The following is a 19684-nucleotide window of genomic DNA, read 5'->3' on the forward strand; positions in this document are numbered from 1 at the left end:
GTCTCTACTTTTCCAGAATATTCTCTAATAGCTAAGAATTAACTTTTAGCCCTGATGACATAATACCTTTGCTTTTTAAAAACGTTTATTTTTTTTCTATTTTGGAGGGAGGTAATTTGGTTTATTTATTTATTTAATGGAGGTACTGACGATTGAACCCAAGACCTCATGCATGCTAAGCATGTGCTCTACTACTGAGCTATACCCTCCTTCCTTGTTTTTTTAATATACCCTAAATTGAGACCCTTGAGTTTCTACATAACATGACTTCTAACCATAAACTTGAAAAGTAACTGTTAAAATATGTTACATACCAGGCGATTTCTTGAGACCAGGGCACTGTGGACTGAATGTTGAGAATGAGGGGGAAGAAACCAACCTGAGTTAAGAACAGTAACACCCACCCCACCTCACTATGTGGTGAACCTTTAACTTCTTTTTGATTTGCTCTATAAGTGCTCTGCACTTTTAGAGACTCAACCTACATGCATCTATTGCAAATAACAAATATATCTTTAATTCCCTGTGCTGAGAGCAATGTTGAGATTCTATTCATCACTTAAAAGTGTTTCTTATGTCAGTGATTTATGCATCTGTCTCCAACCTTATGTTACAAACCTCTACAAGACAGGGCTACTAGTTCTTTAGAATCTTGAATTCTTCCTTGAGACATTGCATATATTAATTGTTCAACACACTGTCCTTTAATTGCCTTCTTCATTCCTTTAATCACAGAGGTCAAGGAAGGAAGTCTCTAAGTACTACTGTGTTTTAAATCAACTCAATAGAGTCCTACAATTTGGAAAAATTTCTCAACATTCATCCCTGGACAGAAGAATCTAATGAGTCTCAAGTGGAGTAATAGTCCCTGGGATTTTTAACACTGAGTCAGCAACTTCTTCTTTTTTTTTTTTTTTTTTTCCTCTTGGTTCAAGTTTATATTTCCATTTGTAGATTTATATAGTTTTCATTTGTGGGCCAGCAACATATATCTTAGACTGTGAAGAACATTTATATAAAAGGAGTTGTAGTTCTCACTGGTGAGTTAATCGACTCCATTGCATACTCCGCAGTGGAATTTCCCCTATTGTGAAAAATCTGAATTTCTAACTTGGAAGGTTCATATATCATGCAGATGATGTTAACAAATATTTTAATACTTACTCTTTCTATTCTGCTATAAAATAGCCCACTCCTATAAAGCCCTACTGCATATTAAAAAGAATGGCAACCACAAGGTAGAAATGAGGTTACTAGAATGTAAAATATAATTTAAACATTTTAGAAAGACTTGTTGCTAACCTTTAGCAAAGTACTACCTCTTATAAAGAAAGACAGATCTTTCTACAGAAAAATCATTCTTTCAAGTTACCATCTCAATGGCTAAAGTAAAAATGAAGAAGACTTGAATTAAATGTTCAGTTACAGTGCACACAATTTCTGAGATTATCAGAAAGTTGCATTGACAAAATATTTTGGAGTTGATTGTGATCCATGTAACTGAAATGAGGAGGCTGCCTTCTACAAAGCCCAAACTCAGTTTGTTTGGTAAAAAATTACTGGGTTATCATTTATTCCCCTCTGTAACTTAGGGAAATGAAAAGATATAATCAGTGATGTAGGGGAGGAAAAAGAATATTCCCTCTACCCTTCTAGGTTCTTGGCTAAGAATCTCTAGTAGTAAAAGACAGCTTAACAGAAGGAAAACAGAATTTTAATAGCACAAATACCTTCTATATATGTGAGAGATACCCAGGAAAACTTGAGTAATGCTCTGAAAGGGCCAAGCCACCACCTTAAATATCATCTTCAGCTAAAGACAAAAGCAGATGCAGGGAGGCCATTTGTGGGAGATTATCAGGCAAAATACAATAATCAAGGGTATGGTTGTTATGCCAGTTTAAGTGCCTTCTCCACTGGTGAGAATTTCTAGAGATTTAGTCACACTTCTCTTGGTACAGAGAGGGAGACACTCTTACAAATGGAGATTTCCCTTATAAATACAGATATCTCTTACAATAGCATATCTTGATTTTAAGAGTTTTCCCTGTGTCTGCTGTTTCTTAAAAATAATCAGCTTAAAATAATTATGATGCCAAAGAGATATATTTTGGGGTGACAAATTCTGCTTCCCTTTGGTGCCATTAGATAAGCCATATGTTCAGATGCCAGTACCAATTGCAGGTTTGGCTGCTTGTCACTCAGTAGCCAATAATTTGAGGCAAGTGTCAGTAGAAAGGAAAAATGCTTTAATCAGAAAAGCTGGCAATCTTGGAGAAGGTGGTCCAGAGACCAACTCTGAAAATTTTGCTCAGCCATGACAGTTTTTAAAGGGAAAAATGGGAAAGGGGGGCAAGAATCGCAGTAAATCATTGAGGAGGAAGTTGAGCTCTAACTCATTCTCCATTGCGTGCAGACTGGCTGACCCTTATCTTGCCTGTGTGATCTGCCTGCAGGATTGCCAAGGGGGCTGTTGGGGGTGGAGAGCTAATCTTTCTTTAACTGTTGAATTCTTCATTCTTACTTCACTTCTTTTAATCTAGGAAAAGAATCAACAGGTTAGGCAAGGCGTGGTGTGCATTCAGGAAAGGGAAAGTCAGGAGTTAGTTTCAATTGCTTAGTGACCTCATTTCTATACTTAGTTTAGACGGAGACAGAAATGAGCAAACAGGAAAGAGACAAAAGAGCTGCTTTCAATGCCTCACTGTCAAACATCATTCCATTTCTACTGGATTAAGAATGAAGGTCTGTCTTCTGTAACTTCTTGCTGACATAAGGCACTGTATTCTCAGAGTGGAAGACGTCAACCTGGGTCTGTACCACCTTTTTGCTGACAGTTTTACTTGCCTCCTTACATATATAGGCAGAGCAAGCTACAATTATTTTGATGTCCACAAACATATAGATTATTGTGAGCAGTAGTGTTAATCCAGTTCTCTTGAGGCCAGTTCTTAGAATCATGCTAGCCATAGGTTAAGTCCTGCTCAAGATGGAGCAGCTAATGTCATGTCTGCAGTCTGGTCTTCATACAGTTAGCTTTTCCCCTCTGGTGGCAGTATCTATAAAACAACTCAGAAATGTGTATCACACACTGGGTCTGTGAATCTATTGTCTTAGTCATCAACTGCTTGGTTCTGTACTTGGGTGGGGGCCCTACAGGGTTCTGCTCAGTTCCAATAACATAATATCTGGAAATGGAAAATACATCTTGTTTATCTTTACCTCAGTCTTAGTAGGAAGTTTGGTGGTTGTTTATTGGCTTGTAAAGGATACACAGCTTCCTCAACCTTTACGTTTTGCATATCTTTTGTTTTTGCAATTGTAATTGTTTTTGTCCTCACTCTCAAATTTTATATTAAGAATAGCCTTTCTTTTCTCCTAGTAAATCTAATCCAAAATTGAAACACAGCTTCCTTTAAATAATCATATGTTAGATAACTTTACAACATCATCTTTTATATATTTGGGGGAATGGACCTTGTCTTTGCAAACCATATTCATCTTCTATTCACAGAAGCATAATAAATTGTACTTTTTTCTTTCAAGAGAACACCAGGCCTTTTTGGAGACTGTAGGCCTTTTGTTTACTTCAGTGTGAATTACCTGAATCTTAATGAAGCAAATAGACTCCCACCTAAAACACTAAACATCTTGACGCTACTTTAGGCTAATACAATGACATTGGCAGCCATGCTCCTCACTTTTGAATGGAAAAAAGGCTGATGACAGTCCTCACAGACAATTTATTAAAATTAGGAAGTTGTCAGGAAGACTCCAGCAGAGGCATGGCATTTCTTTTGTAAAGTCTTCCTCAGTTTAACAATAGGTATTTGGATAAATTTTTATTTTCTCCTTGGGCTCAGCTGGAAGAAATTTTTATCACAAAGGAAGCCTGATTTTATGCATGTTTGACCTAATTCAGAGGGATTTATGGATACCACAGTAGCCTGTTTGGATTGGCTGTGATAATGTGAGGCAGAGAGCTTTCATTTAATTTTAAGCTGAAGTATCTGATGTGTTCTTGGTAACTCTTTTTAGTGAAACAGACGTTTTAAACACTAGGGCCCAAGCACCAAGCACCCTTATTTGCTCATTTTCAGCACCCTTTCTGAATTATGTGCAAAAGTATGACTTTTACAAATGCAAGAGCTCAAAAACTATGCAACAAATGTGGCTAAGTCCAAAATGTGGTGCCAAATCCGACTTAATATTTTATCCAATTTCATAGAATAACTAAAAGGAAACAGTTGTGGAAATAAACTATGTCAGTGTAAAAAAACATACACAATTGGCTTTGGAAGATATGATTTCAATTAAAACATGGCTGGGATGAGGCTTTTGAGGTAGAGATTGACTTCAATAGCTGTATTTGGTAGGTATTTATTGGCTCATATCATAATGATAGATATTTTAGTGATTATAGATCTTTTTTGTACTTAGTACTTACATCACTGGGTGATGGTGGTGTTATTTTATATAAAGGTGATGCAGGAAAAACGGGTGTGGGGCACGAGGAGGGCAATGTCCCAGGCCTCAGTTGAGCCCCTGGGATGTGCCCTGCCAAGTGGGGGTCCTTGGCTTGGCACAGGAAAGAATTCAAGAGTGAGCCACAATTGAGTAAAAGTATATTTATTTAGATACATCAAAAGGCAAGAGAAAGGCCACAAGGTGTGGGGGTTGGGTGCTCAGATTAGAGTAAAAGTAGGTACACACTCCATAGACAGAGTGTGGGTCATTTTGAAAGGAGGAGAGAGAGAGGGGGCCTTGAGGGACAGTGTTGCCAGTTTTTATGGGCTTCATAGCTTCATATGCTAATGAGTGGAAGGACCAGTCTAACTAGCCTGAGGAAGGGGCTGGGATTCCCAGGAAGTTGGCCATTTCCCACTCTTTGACCTTTTGTGGCTAGCCTTGGGACTGCCATGGTGCCTGTGGCTGTGTTATTTACCATGCTAATGTGTTACAGTGAGCATAAAATGAAGCTTAGGGAAGTCAAATCTCCCACCATCTTGAGCCTCAAGGCCTCCTGGGGGTTGAATCTTTCGCCATTTTGGTGTTAATCATTGTGTTGTTCCTTGAATGGCTGTGCCCTGCCCTCTTCCTGTCTCAAAGGTACTATGTTAAGTCTGGCTAGAAGAAATGAACTCACTTAAAATTCTTACAGTCACGTATTCTTAGATTTGGAATCTTTTGCTAGGCATGAACAGAACAAGTGCATATATGTATTAATGCACGTGATGAAAGTCATCCTTTAGCAGACGGTTATGGAGGACAGACTCTATGTCCAGTTCTACTTGAAGAGGTGCAAAGGATCATGTGGGACCTGACGACAGTTTAGACACGGTCCCCACCTGGAGGAAGCCCAAATACAGACTATGCCAGGGCGCCCTTTATGAGGACAGCAATTCCCCAATTCCACTAAATGCTCCTCTGACTCCAGAGTCACCAAGAAATAAATGTGTGGATCTCAGCTTTGAGGTAGGGCAATGCTTCCCAGGCTAATTTTAATCTTCAGGAACCCAAGACATGAGACAAAGGAAATGTTTCACACTTCACATTTTTATTATTATCACCCATATAAAAAAGAAAGCTAAAAAATGGTTATGTCATGATTACCTTCATTTATATAAATTATGATGCATGAACCCAGATCATTCCTTAAAAAGACAGTAATCTGATCCAATATTAATATGTAAGTTATTTTTATCATGTTTTAGGTCTGATTCCAAATTGTTGTACAAGCTTGGGACAAAATATTTGACTACTAGTATGCTATCCCTTCAAAGCAGTGATGTTTATTATTCGCAATTTTAATCAGGTTTTTTGGGTAAGATTTGGTCTGACAGAATTCTTGTTGTGATAAAACAAGTGTTTACCATTACACTCTCATCCTTGTTTTTTTTTAAATTTCTTTAGTCAGTATGAAAGGCTGCATTTAGTATCAGAATTCATGGCTAAATTGCTAGTGACAACTTACCACAATTTGCTGTTTTCAACAAAAAATCTATCATCTTCTATCACTTTCTTTACTTTTATTCACTTTCCCTCCAAACACTGACAGCCTCCTGAAATTATTCTTTTTCATATAAGTGACCAGGGTCCCTTGTAAAATGAGAAAGAAAATATTTTAATAAAAAATTTGCCTAGGTGGACAAAATTGATAATCAAAGATTGCGAAAGACCTAGCAAAAGTGACATCTGGAAGTTTTCACAGTTGTGGTGCATACATAGGAGCCTCGTAACGATTTTTCTTTATGTTATATAAGCAGCGAATCAATGAAGGCATCTGCATGTGACAGGTACTCTTCACGATTCCTCTAATTATGAGAAACGTTCCTCTCCAGATGAGTGTGTGAGTTGTGATGTTGAGATAATTGCGCTTTATTTTCTGGAGACTCGCGTTTAATTTCCAGTAAATGAAAAGCATATCTTTTGCAAGCAGCACTGAAGCAAGCTGTATTTTAAAATAAAATTAAATTAATTTGCTTTATATGCACAGTGTGAGTATTTACATGTGCCTCTGTTTGATACTCACTGAAGCACAGTGTTTCCTGGGATATTTTCTGAAGACTTAATAAAATGTGAAACTTTCATCTACTATTGAAAACTTAATAAAACTGGGATTCATAGTGGGGGAAAATGTCTGAAGTTAATATCTCAACTTCTGTACGTGACAGTCAAAGGATGATTATAATTTGTTCTGTGGGTAGTCTAAAAATTAATTTTCTTCTTCTTTATTTATTACATATTTTTCCTTTCTCATACTATTTAGATAGGTTTATTTCTGGGATTTTGATTAGTGCAGAAAAAATATCAAGCTTAAAGGAAGCCTAAAATCCTTAGCCAAAATTATTTCTCAGTGCTCATTTAGTACATTTTTCACATAATTTCAAAAAAGAAGCCTTTAAATTTCAACACTAACTAAGCATTAAAATATATATATATTTTTCCTATTTCAGGGTCATTGCTTTCAAAGAAAGGGTCTTAGGGAAGAAGAATGATTCAAATTTACTAACTTGAAAAATAGGTGAATTTTCATGGTTAATTACTTCCCTTTCAATTTCAGGAAAGGAACTGAACCTTGTCAAGATGCAGGCAGCATCCTCCCGTTCACACTGCAGGCCGGTCTACCTGTTTGGCCATCATAACCTTGAACTGGAGTAACTAAAGGTCATGCAGGTGTTTTCCAAGTCACTGAGTGGGTGATCTTTTGCACAGACCCTCAGCCAGCTAGTGCCTTCATAGGTTCCCACTCAATCCAGTTAAAGGTAGTATTTTCATGTGTTTTACTCAAGTCAGAGTTACCATCCTTTTAGGGCAGAATTGGATGCCTATGCATCACTATTCGCACCTTTAAAATAGGGACAAGATAAATGCCTATTCCAAAAAAACTAGAGCAAGGAATACATGGATACGGCCCAGTGCAAATGAAGCGTGCTGTTTACTACAACTGTGCATTTACTGAACAACAGGGAATAGATTATTTTTTGAGAGCTCACATTCCTTTTCATCCTCTTTTTGTTTTTTCATTATGACTAAATGTTATGATGAAAAATTAAAAAAAAAGTCAATTCAGAGACAAACATTGTACCATTTGGAGACAAACAAATTTCAAGAGATGAAGACAAGAGTAACTCAAAGAGGCTGATGGGCAGAATTCCTGAGTTATCAGTAATCAAAGGGCATTTTCTCTATCGATGCCAAATTTTAGATACTCCCTCATCTCCTAGTCATGCTGAACACTATTCCTTTCATTAGTGGCCCTGTCACTGTGCTCCAAACCAAGTCTTGCCACTGGATTGACTTTTTTATGTTTTGGTGGGGGTGGGGAGGACAGAAAGAGCCACGCTGCAATTCTCATTCCTTGATTAGAAAGATTATCTGCCTTTGTTCTGGTAACACAAGCAGAAAAGTAAAAAGTTGAGGTTAAATTTTATATAATAATAATAATAATAATAATAATAATAATAATAATAATAACAACAATAATAATAGTAGTAGTAGGTTGTGGGTTGTTGGAGGTTGTGGAAATTATACTCGTTTATATGGTACATGAATATACCATATAGTGTTTTCCACATACTTTTACATTTTAGATACAAGTTATGGTAAATCAAATATTTCCACCTGTAGTAGAACAATTGGAAACATAACGTCAAGAGAAGAAGTGATAGATACTCCCTTCTTCTCAAAACCATTTAAGACCTATTCTGTGGTGTGTTTTCCAAAACTTACTTGGCAGTTTTACTGGCCAAGCTGTTTGTGCTTAGGGACAGCAGGAGAGCTTGTGGATGCAATATAAAATCATTTTTAAAAGCTATATATTCAGTGTCACACATGCTAAGCACTGCTCCGCGTGCTGGGACAGCACAATGAAGCAAGTGGTAATGTCCTTGCTTTCCTGGAGATTTCCTTCCAGTTAGGAAGATAGATGATGACCAGTATAAGAAATCACCTCGGAGGGCCAGGAGGGCTAGGAAGAAATGAAACTAGGGCACTACATCGAAAGGAGAATGAAAGCACGCGGGGTGTCTGCAGGGTCTGGATCTGAGTGGTGAAAGGACCCACTACCTATGGGAAGATTTGGGTGTGAGAATGACAGACGAAGGGGACAGCCAGGGCACAGACCCTCTGTCACCAACAGCTTTGATGTTTTTGAAGCACAAAACGGAGGCCAGTGTGTTGGTGTCATGGGGTACGATTAAAAGGAGGAGGGGCGGGAGCATATACGACTTGAGTGGGAAGCAGAACCAGTTCACACAGAGACACAGGTCGTGGTGAAGGAGCCACAGGAGAGCTGTAACAGGCCAGGACGATGGTGTGGTTTATGTATGAACATCAACAGGAGAGAAACGATTCTTGCATTGCAGTATTCACAAACACACGCACCCACACACACCCGGAATGACAAATCAGAGGTGATAGCTGTAAAACTAGAGTGCCAATAAGACACAGTGTTCTTGGTGCCACCGAGCAATGTGGGCTTTGTTTTCATTGTCATGATACAAACAGATCCGGAGATGTGTCTTTGGACGAAAAAATCTAAGGGAAAGATAGACAGCTAATCGTATCAACTCACTCAAAAATTCTATGAGTAACCTCTAAGGTGGTCCTAAAAATTTACTTCCAGCAATCTTATTCAAGCTCCATCTACACATAGTTTTTAAGTGCTGCTCCGAAAGTTTAATTGCTACGGTTAACCTATGTTATATTACATTGAATGTGAACACGGATCTAGGATTCAATTTTCAAACCTCCTTTATGAGAGATAAACAGTATAGTTTTATTGACTGTATGTGCATGTACAGACCTATGATTAATATTTTCTGTCCATGAAAACTCACTGCAGTGTGTGCTATAACTTTCTTTACATATAAATATATTCAGTATAGATGCTGAATTTTGAAAATTCTTGAAATAATAACATGACAATCTTTTAAAAGATTTAAGGATCCAATTCTTTTCCAAAAGCATTCCCTAACAAAATAAAATATATTCTTTATATCTAGAATTTAAATAACATCATTCATATTTAGCATGCTTATCAATATTTTGCATCTAATAATTATTATTCAGAAATACTGCCAAAAAAGCATGTATGTAATGATGATGGACTTATGGATGAAATTGAACATTACTTTCTTCTAGTAATATGGTTTCAGAGTGACAGTTAACAATTACAACTTGATCTTCCCAGCATTGCAAGATTATTTGGTGAGAAATATATATATATATATTTTATGTTTATAGTTTACATGCTGTGCTAGACTGAAAAGTGTACCCTACCAAGATGTCTAATCCCCAGAACCTGTGACTGTGTTACCCTATGTGGTAAAAGGGTCCTTGTACATTTTACTAAATTAAGGATCTTGTGATGGGGACATTATCCTGGATTGTCCTGGACAGGCCCGGTGGCATCAGAGAGGGAAGCAGGAGGTCAGAGAGAAAGGCCACGTGAGAAAGGAGGCAGAGATCGGCATGATGGGGCCCTAAGGCAGAGAAGGCCGACTGCTGCCAGCAGCCGGAAGAGGCGAGGAACAGATATATTCTCCCCTAGAGACTCCGAAAGTAAGGAGCCCTGTGGCCATCTTGATTTTAGGACCGTAGAATGCATTTTAGACTTCTGATGTCCAGAACTGCAAACAGATACATTCGTGTTGTCTTATACCACTAAGCTTGGGGTAATTTTTATAGTGAAAAGAGGAACCATACACCTGGTAAATTGTATTAATATGGCAGAAGACAGGATGAAATTCTAAAATATTTTAAAAAAAAAAGTAATAACAACAAATAATCTTAATTCTCTCCTCTAGAGGTGGAAGAGGAGAACCAGGTTTTGCTTGGAGCCTGTTCGATGCATATCCACCACACAAACAAGTTGATCATAGCTTTCAAGGAGTATGATTGGAAGCAAACAGAATAGCTTCCTCTGAAAAAGCAATCAATTGAAATTACCCTTTCAGGATTTTAGAGAACATTAATTTTAGAATAGTATTTATATTCAGTACGTACTTTTCTCTCATATATTTTAGGAGTGTAACTTTCGTAGTTCATAGAACTTACTAAAACAAAGACCAGGCTTAAACCATATTCACCTTTATGGTCTCTAACTGGTGCTTTAAAGGTGAAAGAAACATTCAAACTGGTTTATGACAAGTGCGAAAGAAGGGCGATAATGCATCTAGCGAGGTTCTGATCGTGATTAGATCTCATCCTACTTTATTCTCTGTGCCATGAAGGGTGCAGCGTATTTGTAAAATGACACTAGTTGTCTGGCACCGTGGGACTCCACCCAGATAGGGAATGCGTCTGCAGGCGTTAAAGCATGGCGCTCCTCCTCAGATCACTGCTTTCAAGCCTGTAATCTGAAACTAAATAATGAGGCTCCTTTTGGCTTGAGGAATATTACTTTTTGTCATTGTAACGAGTACAAGATCAAATTCAAGGAAACTTTTTTTTTTTTTTTTTTGCCTCCCCCAGTGTTCACTTTCTGCTTTGAGTTCCAGCTGTGAGTGGAATTAACTTTCAAAATAAAGAAAATGCCTCTGCAGCTGGGGAGACAGTTTGGGCCCCACTCGAATCAGGCACAGTTGGTGAAGGGAGGGAGCATCGTACGTTCCCTTCCACCACTTCTGTGTCGCTGCAGGAGGCCTCTGTACAAAGAACCTAAACATTGTTCTGCCTTCCCATATTCTGACTGAATGGATGGGTAGCAGTGTTTATGAAAACTGGTTCTTAAGAAAGTGCTGACTTCAGCCACCATTTTTCCGTTTAAGAGACTAGGCTTTCACTGAAAGGCAAGAAGAGGATTATACACCTTAATCATCCCTACTCTTGAATTCAAAGCCTGGATAATGCAGTGATGTGTAATGCGTTTTCCAGTGACTCTTGCTTGCTGAGCTTCAACCTGTGGCATGCAATTATTTTATAAACCATATTTTCATGCCTTCAGATATTTTGAGTGCCATGCATTCCCTGATTAAACTACGTGATAAAGTCTAATGTTTGCCACTAGTAAGAATACATCATTTGCGATGTCTCCAGGTGTAGCGAAGTAACATTTTGTTCCCTTTAAAGAGGGAACAGCTCGCTCTATTTGTTCTTAAGATACTCGAGGTAAAAAAAAAAAAAAAAAAAAAAGACAGAAGCACCATTCATTTCTGTGGTTAGTTTTCCTTGTGCCTATTTGCTCATCACATTTTTATGGAGTACCTGCTACAGGTCAGGCACTGTTCTAGGCGGGGGCGATAAGGGCGGAACAAAACATGATGTCCCTGTGTTCATAGAACTGCCTTTTCTGTGGAGGGAAATGGACAATTAAATAGGAAACTAAGATGAAGGTTATCTCAGAGAGCTGTAAGCCTGATAAGGAAGGTGGCAGGGTAATGTTCTTAGAGAATGCAGGCAGTGGGGAGTGAGAGGATGGCCAGAAAGAGCTTCTCTGCAGAGACTAATTGGCTTGTCACACAGAGTTCTGAGGGCAGGGCTCTCTCCAGGCAAAGAGCAGTAAAGGCCAATCCTGGTGGCTTTTGTGTTTAGATATCTAGGTGGACAAGAGGTAAAGTGGAAAGAAGGAAGGAAGAAAAGTTAAGCAGAGGGGAGATCAAAGAATTTTAGAACGTGTAATTTTTGAAATCGCCCTCGTAGGACTTTCTCATGAGCAGACTTCGATGGTAGCACAGCTGCTCCCCACCACTTATTTCTCCCCGCCGTCCTGGGTTGATCAGAATTCCATGAAGTTAGGGTGATTTGTTTTCTTTCTTCCTGAAGGCGTTCTCGAGGCTGCACCCCTCAGTGTCACCGATGCTACTAACATAGCTTTGATTTTCTCTCTGTTGCCACTAGTAAGAACACAGCATCATTTGTGATACCTCCATTTGTGATGTTTCTTTCCATATTACCGTAACTCCAGATGTAAAAGAGCAACTTGTGTATTTTCGCTGAGGGCTCAAAGAATAATTTAAGTGTAACCCCAGCTAGGGAAGGAAGCTGTAAAGCTTAAGTGCCTTCTTTTCAAAAAGTGTTCTCTCTGACCGTAGCATGCTGGAGTGATGTCGCTGAAAAAAACAATGGCTGAGATGTGTTTTCACAGCCCCTTCTTTCTTTTTCATCTTGCCAAGTTTTCTCCCCTTCACCTGCTACTTCTGGCACATCTTGATGTTGAATTTCTGGCCCTTAACACGATTCCCCAGGGCATTAAGCCATTCATCCCATTCTGGGTCGCATATGATAAATCACAGTTCTCAACACCAAGCAGTACTAAATCTTGTTTGTGCCCCATTAATGAAATCATCTATTTTATCTCATCACTGCAGGTAAAAACAATTTTCCATATGTTATACACCCTTATCATGACTTCTAAAATGCCGTCATGGTTATATACTGTCTAGTTTACATTTAGAAAGCAGAATGTCAGTTTACTAGAAAATAATTCTGAAAATGTGTAGAGCTATTCATCAGCCAGTCTCAGCTGCTGCTGAATGAATAATTCTGATTAAGAGCCGGGGACTGTGCGGGCACCCACAGAATCTGCTGTTTTCATAGAACTTGATAAATTAATTAGCTCATCTCGTGATTACGTGACTCAGAAAGAACAAAGCATTGCTGGGATAGCTCGGGGTAAACAAGAACATGCTGAAATTCCTTTCTTCTTTTCCTTTTTAAAAAATAAATTCTGGGCAAAAATAAAATATCTTAAAAACAGATAAAGCTACTAATACCACACACAGTAAACATCCTAATCAGTTAAGCTGAAATCTCAGGAAAAAAACAAAACATTGAGTACCCAGTGCTCAAATAAGAGATCATTTAAATCAAGTGAAATGAAAATGCATCTGTAATGAGTTGATACTGTGCGCCAAGTAATGCCTTGAACAACTGAATTTTTCAGTTTACAATTAATTGCCATACTGTATGATCATAACCAAAGATACTAGAATGTACAAGAAAAGTATTTTGAAAATGGAGAAACAAACAATGATATATGCATACCTGTATCTGTATGTCCACATACATACGTATATAGACATGGAGGGTGGCACATGTCATCTGTGGAATCCACATTCTTTTATAACTTACTAGCTGCATGTCACTGCATGTATGGAAGAGTGTTCAAGTGACATGATTCCTTCCCAAGGAATTTTGATATAATACTGCCCAAGAGACACTAAGATTCCAAAATTTCCATCACATTATCAGAGGAATCACATTATGACTGTCTCACTGATAACAATCTTCAGTTTACTCTGAGTCTGGACTGTCCATGATGATGGCTTTAGGATTCATAGTTTTTGGAAAGATGGAAAGATAATTTCAAAATATAGGAAAACAATGTTAAAGACGGTAAATGCCTTATTTTATACTGGGAGTGTATCTAATCAAAGATATGATAAGGCAATTAAAAGGGAATAAAATGATGGTAGCACAGAAACATACACAACATGGAAAAATTAGAACAGAATGTCAAAAAGTTTGCTGGAAAAAAAAAATATTCCAACCAGCAGAAATCCTCAGCCTATTTGGCAGAACGCAATACTGGCTGATCTCCTAAGGCATGAAAATTCTTTGCAAATCTCCATTTGAGATTTTGGTCTGCTTCAATCTCTGCACACATGTCCAGCTGGTCTTCCAGAGTACAACTCGGTCAAGAATGTGCTTTTCGTCTGAGTAGTCTAACAGATCCAATGGCATTCATAATTTCCAATAGTCTATGAATAGACCAAAGTAGACCCTGACGCTTGGGGCTTATAACACTAGTGAGAAAGAAAGTTTACTATCAATTTGCATTAGCACTGACTCAATGCACTGGAAAGAGTGACCTGATCAAAGAGAAACTGCTTCATACAACTGTCTCCAAATGCGTGCAGAGCTGTCATGTGGAGGGAAGACTAGATTAACTCTGCAGCTGTAAGTTTCAGAAATTGGACCAAGGGCAGGAGTTACAGGAAGACAGGATTTAACTTCATGTGAGGAAATGCTCTGTAGCCCTGAGAATACTCCAAGAATGGATTTGCTGGCTATGAAATGACTGAGTTCAGGAGAATTCAAGCAGGGTCAGAATGATCTTCTGCTAGGCTGTGACATCACAGATGACTGCCCTCAGTAGGAGGTTAGGATGTTTATTTATGCAGGGCAATTCTCCAAACCTAAGAGTCCACGCTTTTAAGCAGATTGGTTTCACCATTACGGCTTTTTCCAAAATATGAACCTCTATCTTTAAGTCAATAGAATATATCAAATTAAATTTTGGATATATTACCATTGTAATTAATATTAGCATCAAAATATACAACAAGTCTTATCAATTAAAAAATGGGTCTTAGGTAGCCGAGACTTTTTAAAAAGGCAATATAATAAAATTGTATACGAGTAACTTGAATGAACTAATTGGAGAAGAATAAAATGTGCGTCTCACACTGTGTTGAAATGCCTGCAGAATCCATTCAATGTGGAGCGGAAAGATCATGAGAGATTTCAGGCTTCATAATTGCACACATGTGGTCAAGTCTTGACTAGCATGATAGCTAAAAAGTTGTCACTGGCTGTTTGAAGGAAGCTTGGCTCTTAGTCTCTAGAGATAGCTTGAAATGCTCTTCAGTGACAGTTTCCTTCCTTGTTAAATATTTTTATTGCTCACGATGTACGGAACTCCCGTTTAAACAACATTCAGTGAAGCAAATACTTGTAAGCAAATTCCACGAAGTTAAAATCCTTGGAATCACATCCTTTTTCCTATTTACCCTTAAACCATCACTGTTAAATCAGGACAAGTTAACAAGCATTCAGAACCATTTAAACTATGGGTCAAACATGCTTGGCTCAAACATATAAAAAGAGATGGAATGATATAGTGTATTATATGCTTTCTAACTGCTTTTTATTTCATGTTAACTAAATTTTGATTAAAGAATTCTAATTGTGTTCCTAAAAAAATAAAATAGCACATTTTCCTTGAAATATTTGAATTCCTTAAGGTATAGTTTATATTATCTAAAGATTTGTCTCTTTTTTTAATATTAGATATATAGATGTTATTTGCATTTATTGTAGGAAGATGCTATATTTTGGGCTAAATTTAGACACTAATTAACTAATTAATTTTTAATAAATCATCTTGCCAATTAAAATGTTTAAGATCACATCTAGAGAATAAGACTAAGAACACATGACCAAATATTTTATTCTTCTTTGTGTAAACATTGTGAGGGCACGTTCCTGGTTATTTATTGGAGGAACAGCCAAAATTTATTGAAAAATGTTGAAAACATCTACATGTTTTATTAGGTTAAAATGGATATGCCCAACACACAATCTGAGGAACTTGGAGTCTTGCAAAATAAATAAATAAATAAATAAATAATGCCACAAGTAAAAGTATATAGTTTTTCTTTCTAAAACATGACAATTAAGAGTGTGACTGTAGTCTGGTTGGGAATGCTTGGGCAGGGAAGGCTCTTCATATATGAGTGACAGTATAATTTTGGACACTTGCCGGTGAAGAGAGCTTCTTGGTTAGTCTTGCTGCTTCCAAAGCTCTCCTTGAGGTATAGTTACCCTCCACCCCTTACCCTCAGTTTCACATCCCATGGTTTCAGTTACTTAGGTTACACGGCTTTGAGTCAACTGTCGTGTGAAAATATTAAATGGAAAATTCCAGAAAATAAACCATTCATCAGCTTTAAAATGCAAGCCATTCTGAGTAGCATGATGAGCTCTCAGGTGGCTCTGCTCTGTTCTGACAGGTCCTGAATCATCCCTTTGTCCAGTACAACCCACCACGTGGACACCTAGTAGACGGCTTGGTTATCAGATTGCAGAGCTTGTGTTCAGGTCACCCTCATTTTACTTAATCATGGCCCCAAACCCAAGGGCAGTGATGCTGGCAATGAGGACATGCCAAAGAGAAGATGTAAGATGCTTCCTCTACATAAAAAAGTGGAAGTCCCTAACGTCACAAAGAAAGAAAAAATATTCTGTGTTGAAGTTGCTAAAATCTATGTGAAGAACCGATCTCCCATCCATGAAATTGTGAAGAAGGAAGAATAAGCCTGTACTAGTTTTGTCGTTGTTCCTCAAACTGCGGAAGTGACGGCCATGGTGCACAGTGAGTGCTTAGCGAAGATGGAAAAGGAACTACCTTGTCTGATAAGACACTTTGAGAGAGATGCACGCCACATTTATATGGCTTTTATTATGGGATATTGTTCTAATTGTTCTATTTTATCATTAGTTATTGCTGTTAAGCTTTTACTGTGCTTAATTTATAAATTACACTTTATCATAGGTGCACATAGCTAGGGAAAGACATAGGATACAGTGTGGTACCAGCCATGGTTTCAGAATCCACTGGGGGGGCTTGGAACGTATGCCTCACAGATAAGGGGGGCTCGCTGCAGATGCCAAATCGATTTTATAGCAGGCTTTTCATCTCTCACTTTGCCAAGGGAAAGTATGTGGTTTAAAACTAAACTATCTGCTAAGGAAATGCAAAATCCACCCAGAGGGCTTCATGGTCTTTGAAAATTAGTGCCTAAAAATTTGCAGATGTCCCATCTGATTTAAAAAAAAAAATCATTTGCAACAAATATAAACAGAAGGATACCATTCCTGCAGTGAACATGGCTGCTAGGCTCATTTGCATCTTCAGTTTGTCATCAAATACGATACCTTCAAGAATCCAACACGGTATGTTGAATGTACCTTTCAGAAATTCAGCTGACCCCGTATTTTCCCCAGCAGAATGAAAGGAAAATCATTTAATATTTTAAGACAGCACAATTAAGTTCTTTTTTTCCTCTCCCAGTGAATAAACATCAACTCATTATCATAAAAAAATAAATATTTGTTAGCAAAACTTTGCCTCCCTGCGGAGTGCAGTCTCACCGCACGTGGGTGCGTGTTCTCTACGTCAGTCTACTGCACATCACACACAGCCTGACGAGGTACCTCCTCCTGTGCTGAAGGTCAGTTATTAATATAGTGCTTCAGAGAAACTGAGCACAGAAGACCGAGGCACGTATCTCAGCAGAATGGACGGACCTAGATGGCGCACTGTCAGTTCTCAGTTTGCTCCACTGTGCTGCGCTGAGTAACGTACAAAGATAGACAGGATAGACACCCCCAGTGCGTGATCTTACATCTTAACCTGCTTTCCGGTTGTTGGCAGGTGCATGTATCTTAACTCCTGAATTCGTTTGCTAGCGCTGCCCTAGCAATGTACTGCAGGCCGGATGGCTTCAACAACAGACGTTTATTTTCTCCCATCCCAGAGGCTAGAAGTCTGTGATCGGGGTGTGTCTGCAGGTTGAGTCCTTCTGAGGGCCACCGGGGGATCTGTTCAGACCTTCATCCCTGACTTGTAGATGGCTGTCTCCTCTCTGCGTCTCCATGTCATCTTCCCTCTGCCCATGGCTGTGCCCAGATGTTCCCTTCTTATAAGGACAGGAGGCAAATGGGACTTGGGATTTTAATAATTTATTTAAAGATCTTGTATTCATATGCAGTCATATTCTGAGGTGCTGGGGGTTAGCACTTTATCATAGAAATTTGAGAGGGCACAATCAGCTCGTAATAATTACTTACGAAGCAAGAGGCCCTGTTTGTGTTCAAGAATTTAATCCGGTTCTAATATCTGTTGGATATTTTTGTGTTTGTAGTAGTTAGGAAGATAACTCATGAAGACAAATAGTAGAGAAAAGAATAATAAACCAGAGTATGTGTAACCCGAGATCTCATCTGCATCTGATCCATCTCAGGATAGCACTTATAATGAATCCACTTCATTTATTTTCCCTTCCGCACTGAGATTGTATCTCATAATTTTTGGCATATCTTTTCCACTATTTGACCGCACAATCTCACATGCCAATCTCATCTTGTCTTCATTATTATATGCTGGTGAAGCTAAAACCCTTATTTTCATAAAAACCAAACAAAGCAAAAACGTAGATTTTGGCTAATCACCCTGGACTCCAAAATCGGTTTTTGCTGGATAGGCACCAACGCCATATTATAGTGGAAACATGGTTTTAGCACAGAAAGTTACTATAATTCCACTTAACCTATTTCATTTTATGAGGGCTGTTAAATTCATTTATGTATGACAGCTCTCAAATAGATTAAAAGGGACTAGAGGGCAATGCACGTCCTTTAATTCACGCTGTACCTGGGGCAGCATCTGGGGTTGAGCCCCACAAACACAGGCTCCTCAGTGAATGTTTCCCCACAGCTCCGCTTTGCGGCACAGTAACCACGCTACCAGGCCGCGTGGTTTACGGAGGCTGAGTTCCCTCCTCGTAGTACTGCGCGTGCAGCCTTGTTTTACCATATCTAAATTGATCCAGGAAGCGTATTTTTCTTGATATATGCCTCAAGCGAGCTGCTATTATGGGAAGTCAAATTGCTGGTCAGAGACGTTCCTTGGACCAGGCATATCTAACACAAACACTCCCGTATGTATTCTGGATAAGAACAGATTTGCTCTCATCCAGCCGAGTTACAAGTCAAGTTACTGCCTGCATTTCGCTTGGGTTATCTTTTAAGCTGCCATGCAAAATAGGCCATAGATTTCAGTGCATTGTATGTATAATCTCTTGGTGTTGACATTTTTCTTCTGTAAAAATAAATGAAAAGAATGCGCTGCTAAAAGCTATGGTAATTATATTTTAAGTGCCCAAACCTCACTTGCAGGTAAGCCATGTGCTAGTGGTGAGCTGGGCCCTTTGAAGACTGCAGCATCTCTGCTAGAGTCACAGAGTAAGAATTAACGTAGTGTTTTCAGACTAATAGCATTTTGACAGACTCCACTGTCAAAATACTGAAAAACATCACAGATATGTTGTAATCTCGTCTATCCTTACCTGGTCAATCTCAAATTAAAATTGAATATTAATGGATGGATCCTTGAAAGTGTTCAGAATGTTCATATAGAAATACAAGTTTTAAACAAATATAAATAAGAGAAAGGTCATTTTTGTGTCTTCTCATATTTTTGTCTTATTTTAAAAGTTTGGTCACATAGTGTTTAATTTTTTATTATGAAAAATTTCAAATGTATATAAAGTGAAGACAGTAGTTTAATGAGGCCTCATTACCCCAAATGCACAACTAGAAATGTTCGGCAATTATATAATTTTGAACAAGTCAGATTGTTCATCTAGATTGATAATTTATTGTGGTTATTTGGTGG

The 19684-nt window shown here is 38.3% G+C and overlaps 1 long non-coding RNA gene across 1 annotated transcript in view; it reads left to right on the forward strand.

Moving 5' to 3' along the window:
- Positions 1-19684, forward strand: part of LOC123617729 (uncharacterized) — a 45223-nt gene that overhangs the window by 9989 nt on the left and 15550 nt on the right. The gene's annotated exons all lie outside the window — the stretch shown is intronic.

This window comes from Camelus bactrianus, chromosome 14 (assembly GCF_048773025.1).
Source record: "Camelus bactrianus isolate YW-2024 breed Bactrian camel chromosome 14, ASM4877302v1, whole genome shotgun sequence".
Classification (NCBI taxonomy): Eukaryota; Metazoa; Chordata; class Mammalia; order Artiodactyla; family Camelidae; genus Camelus; species Camelus bactrianus.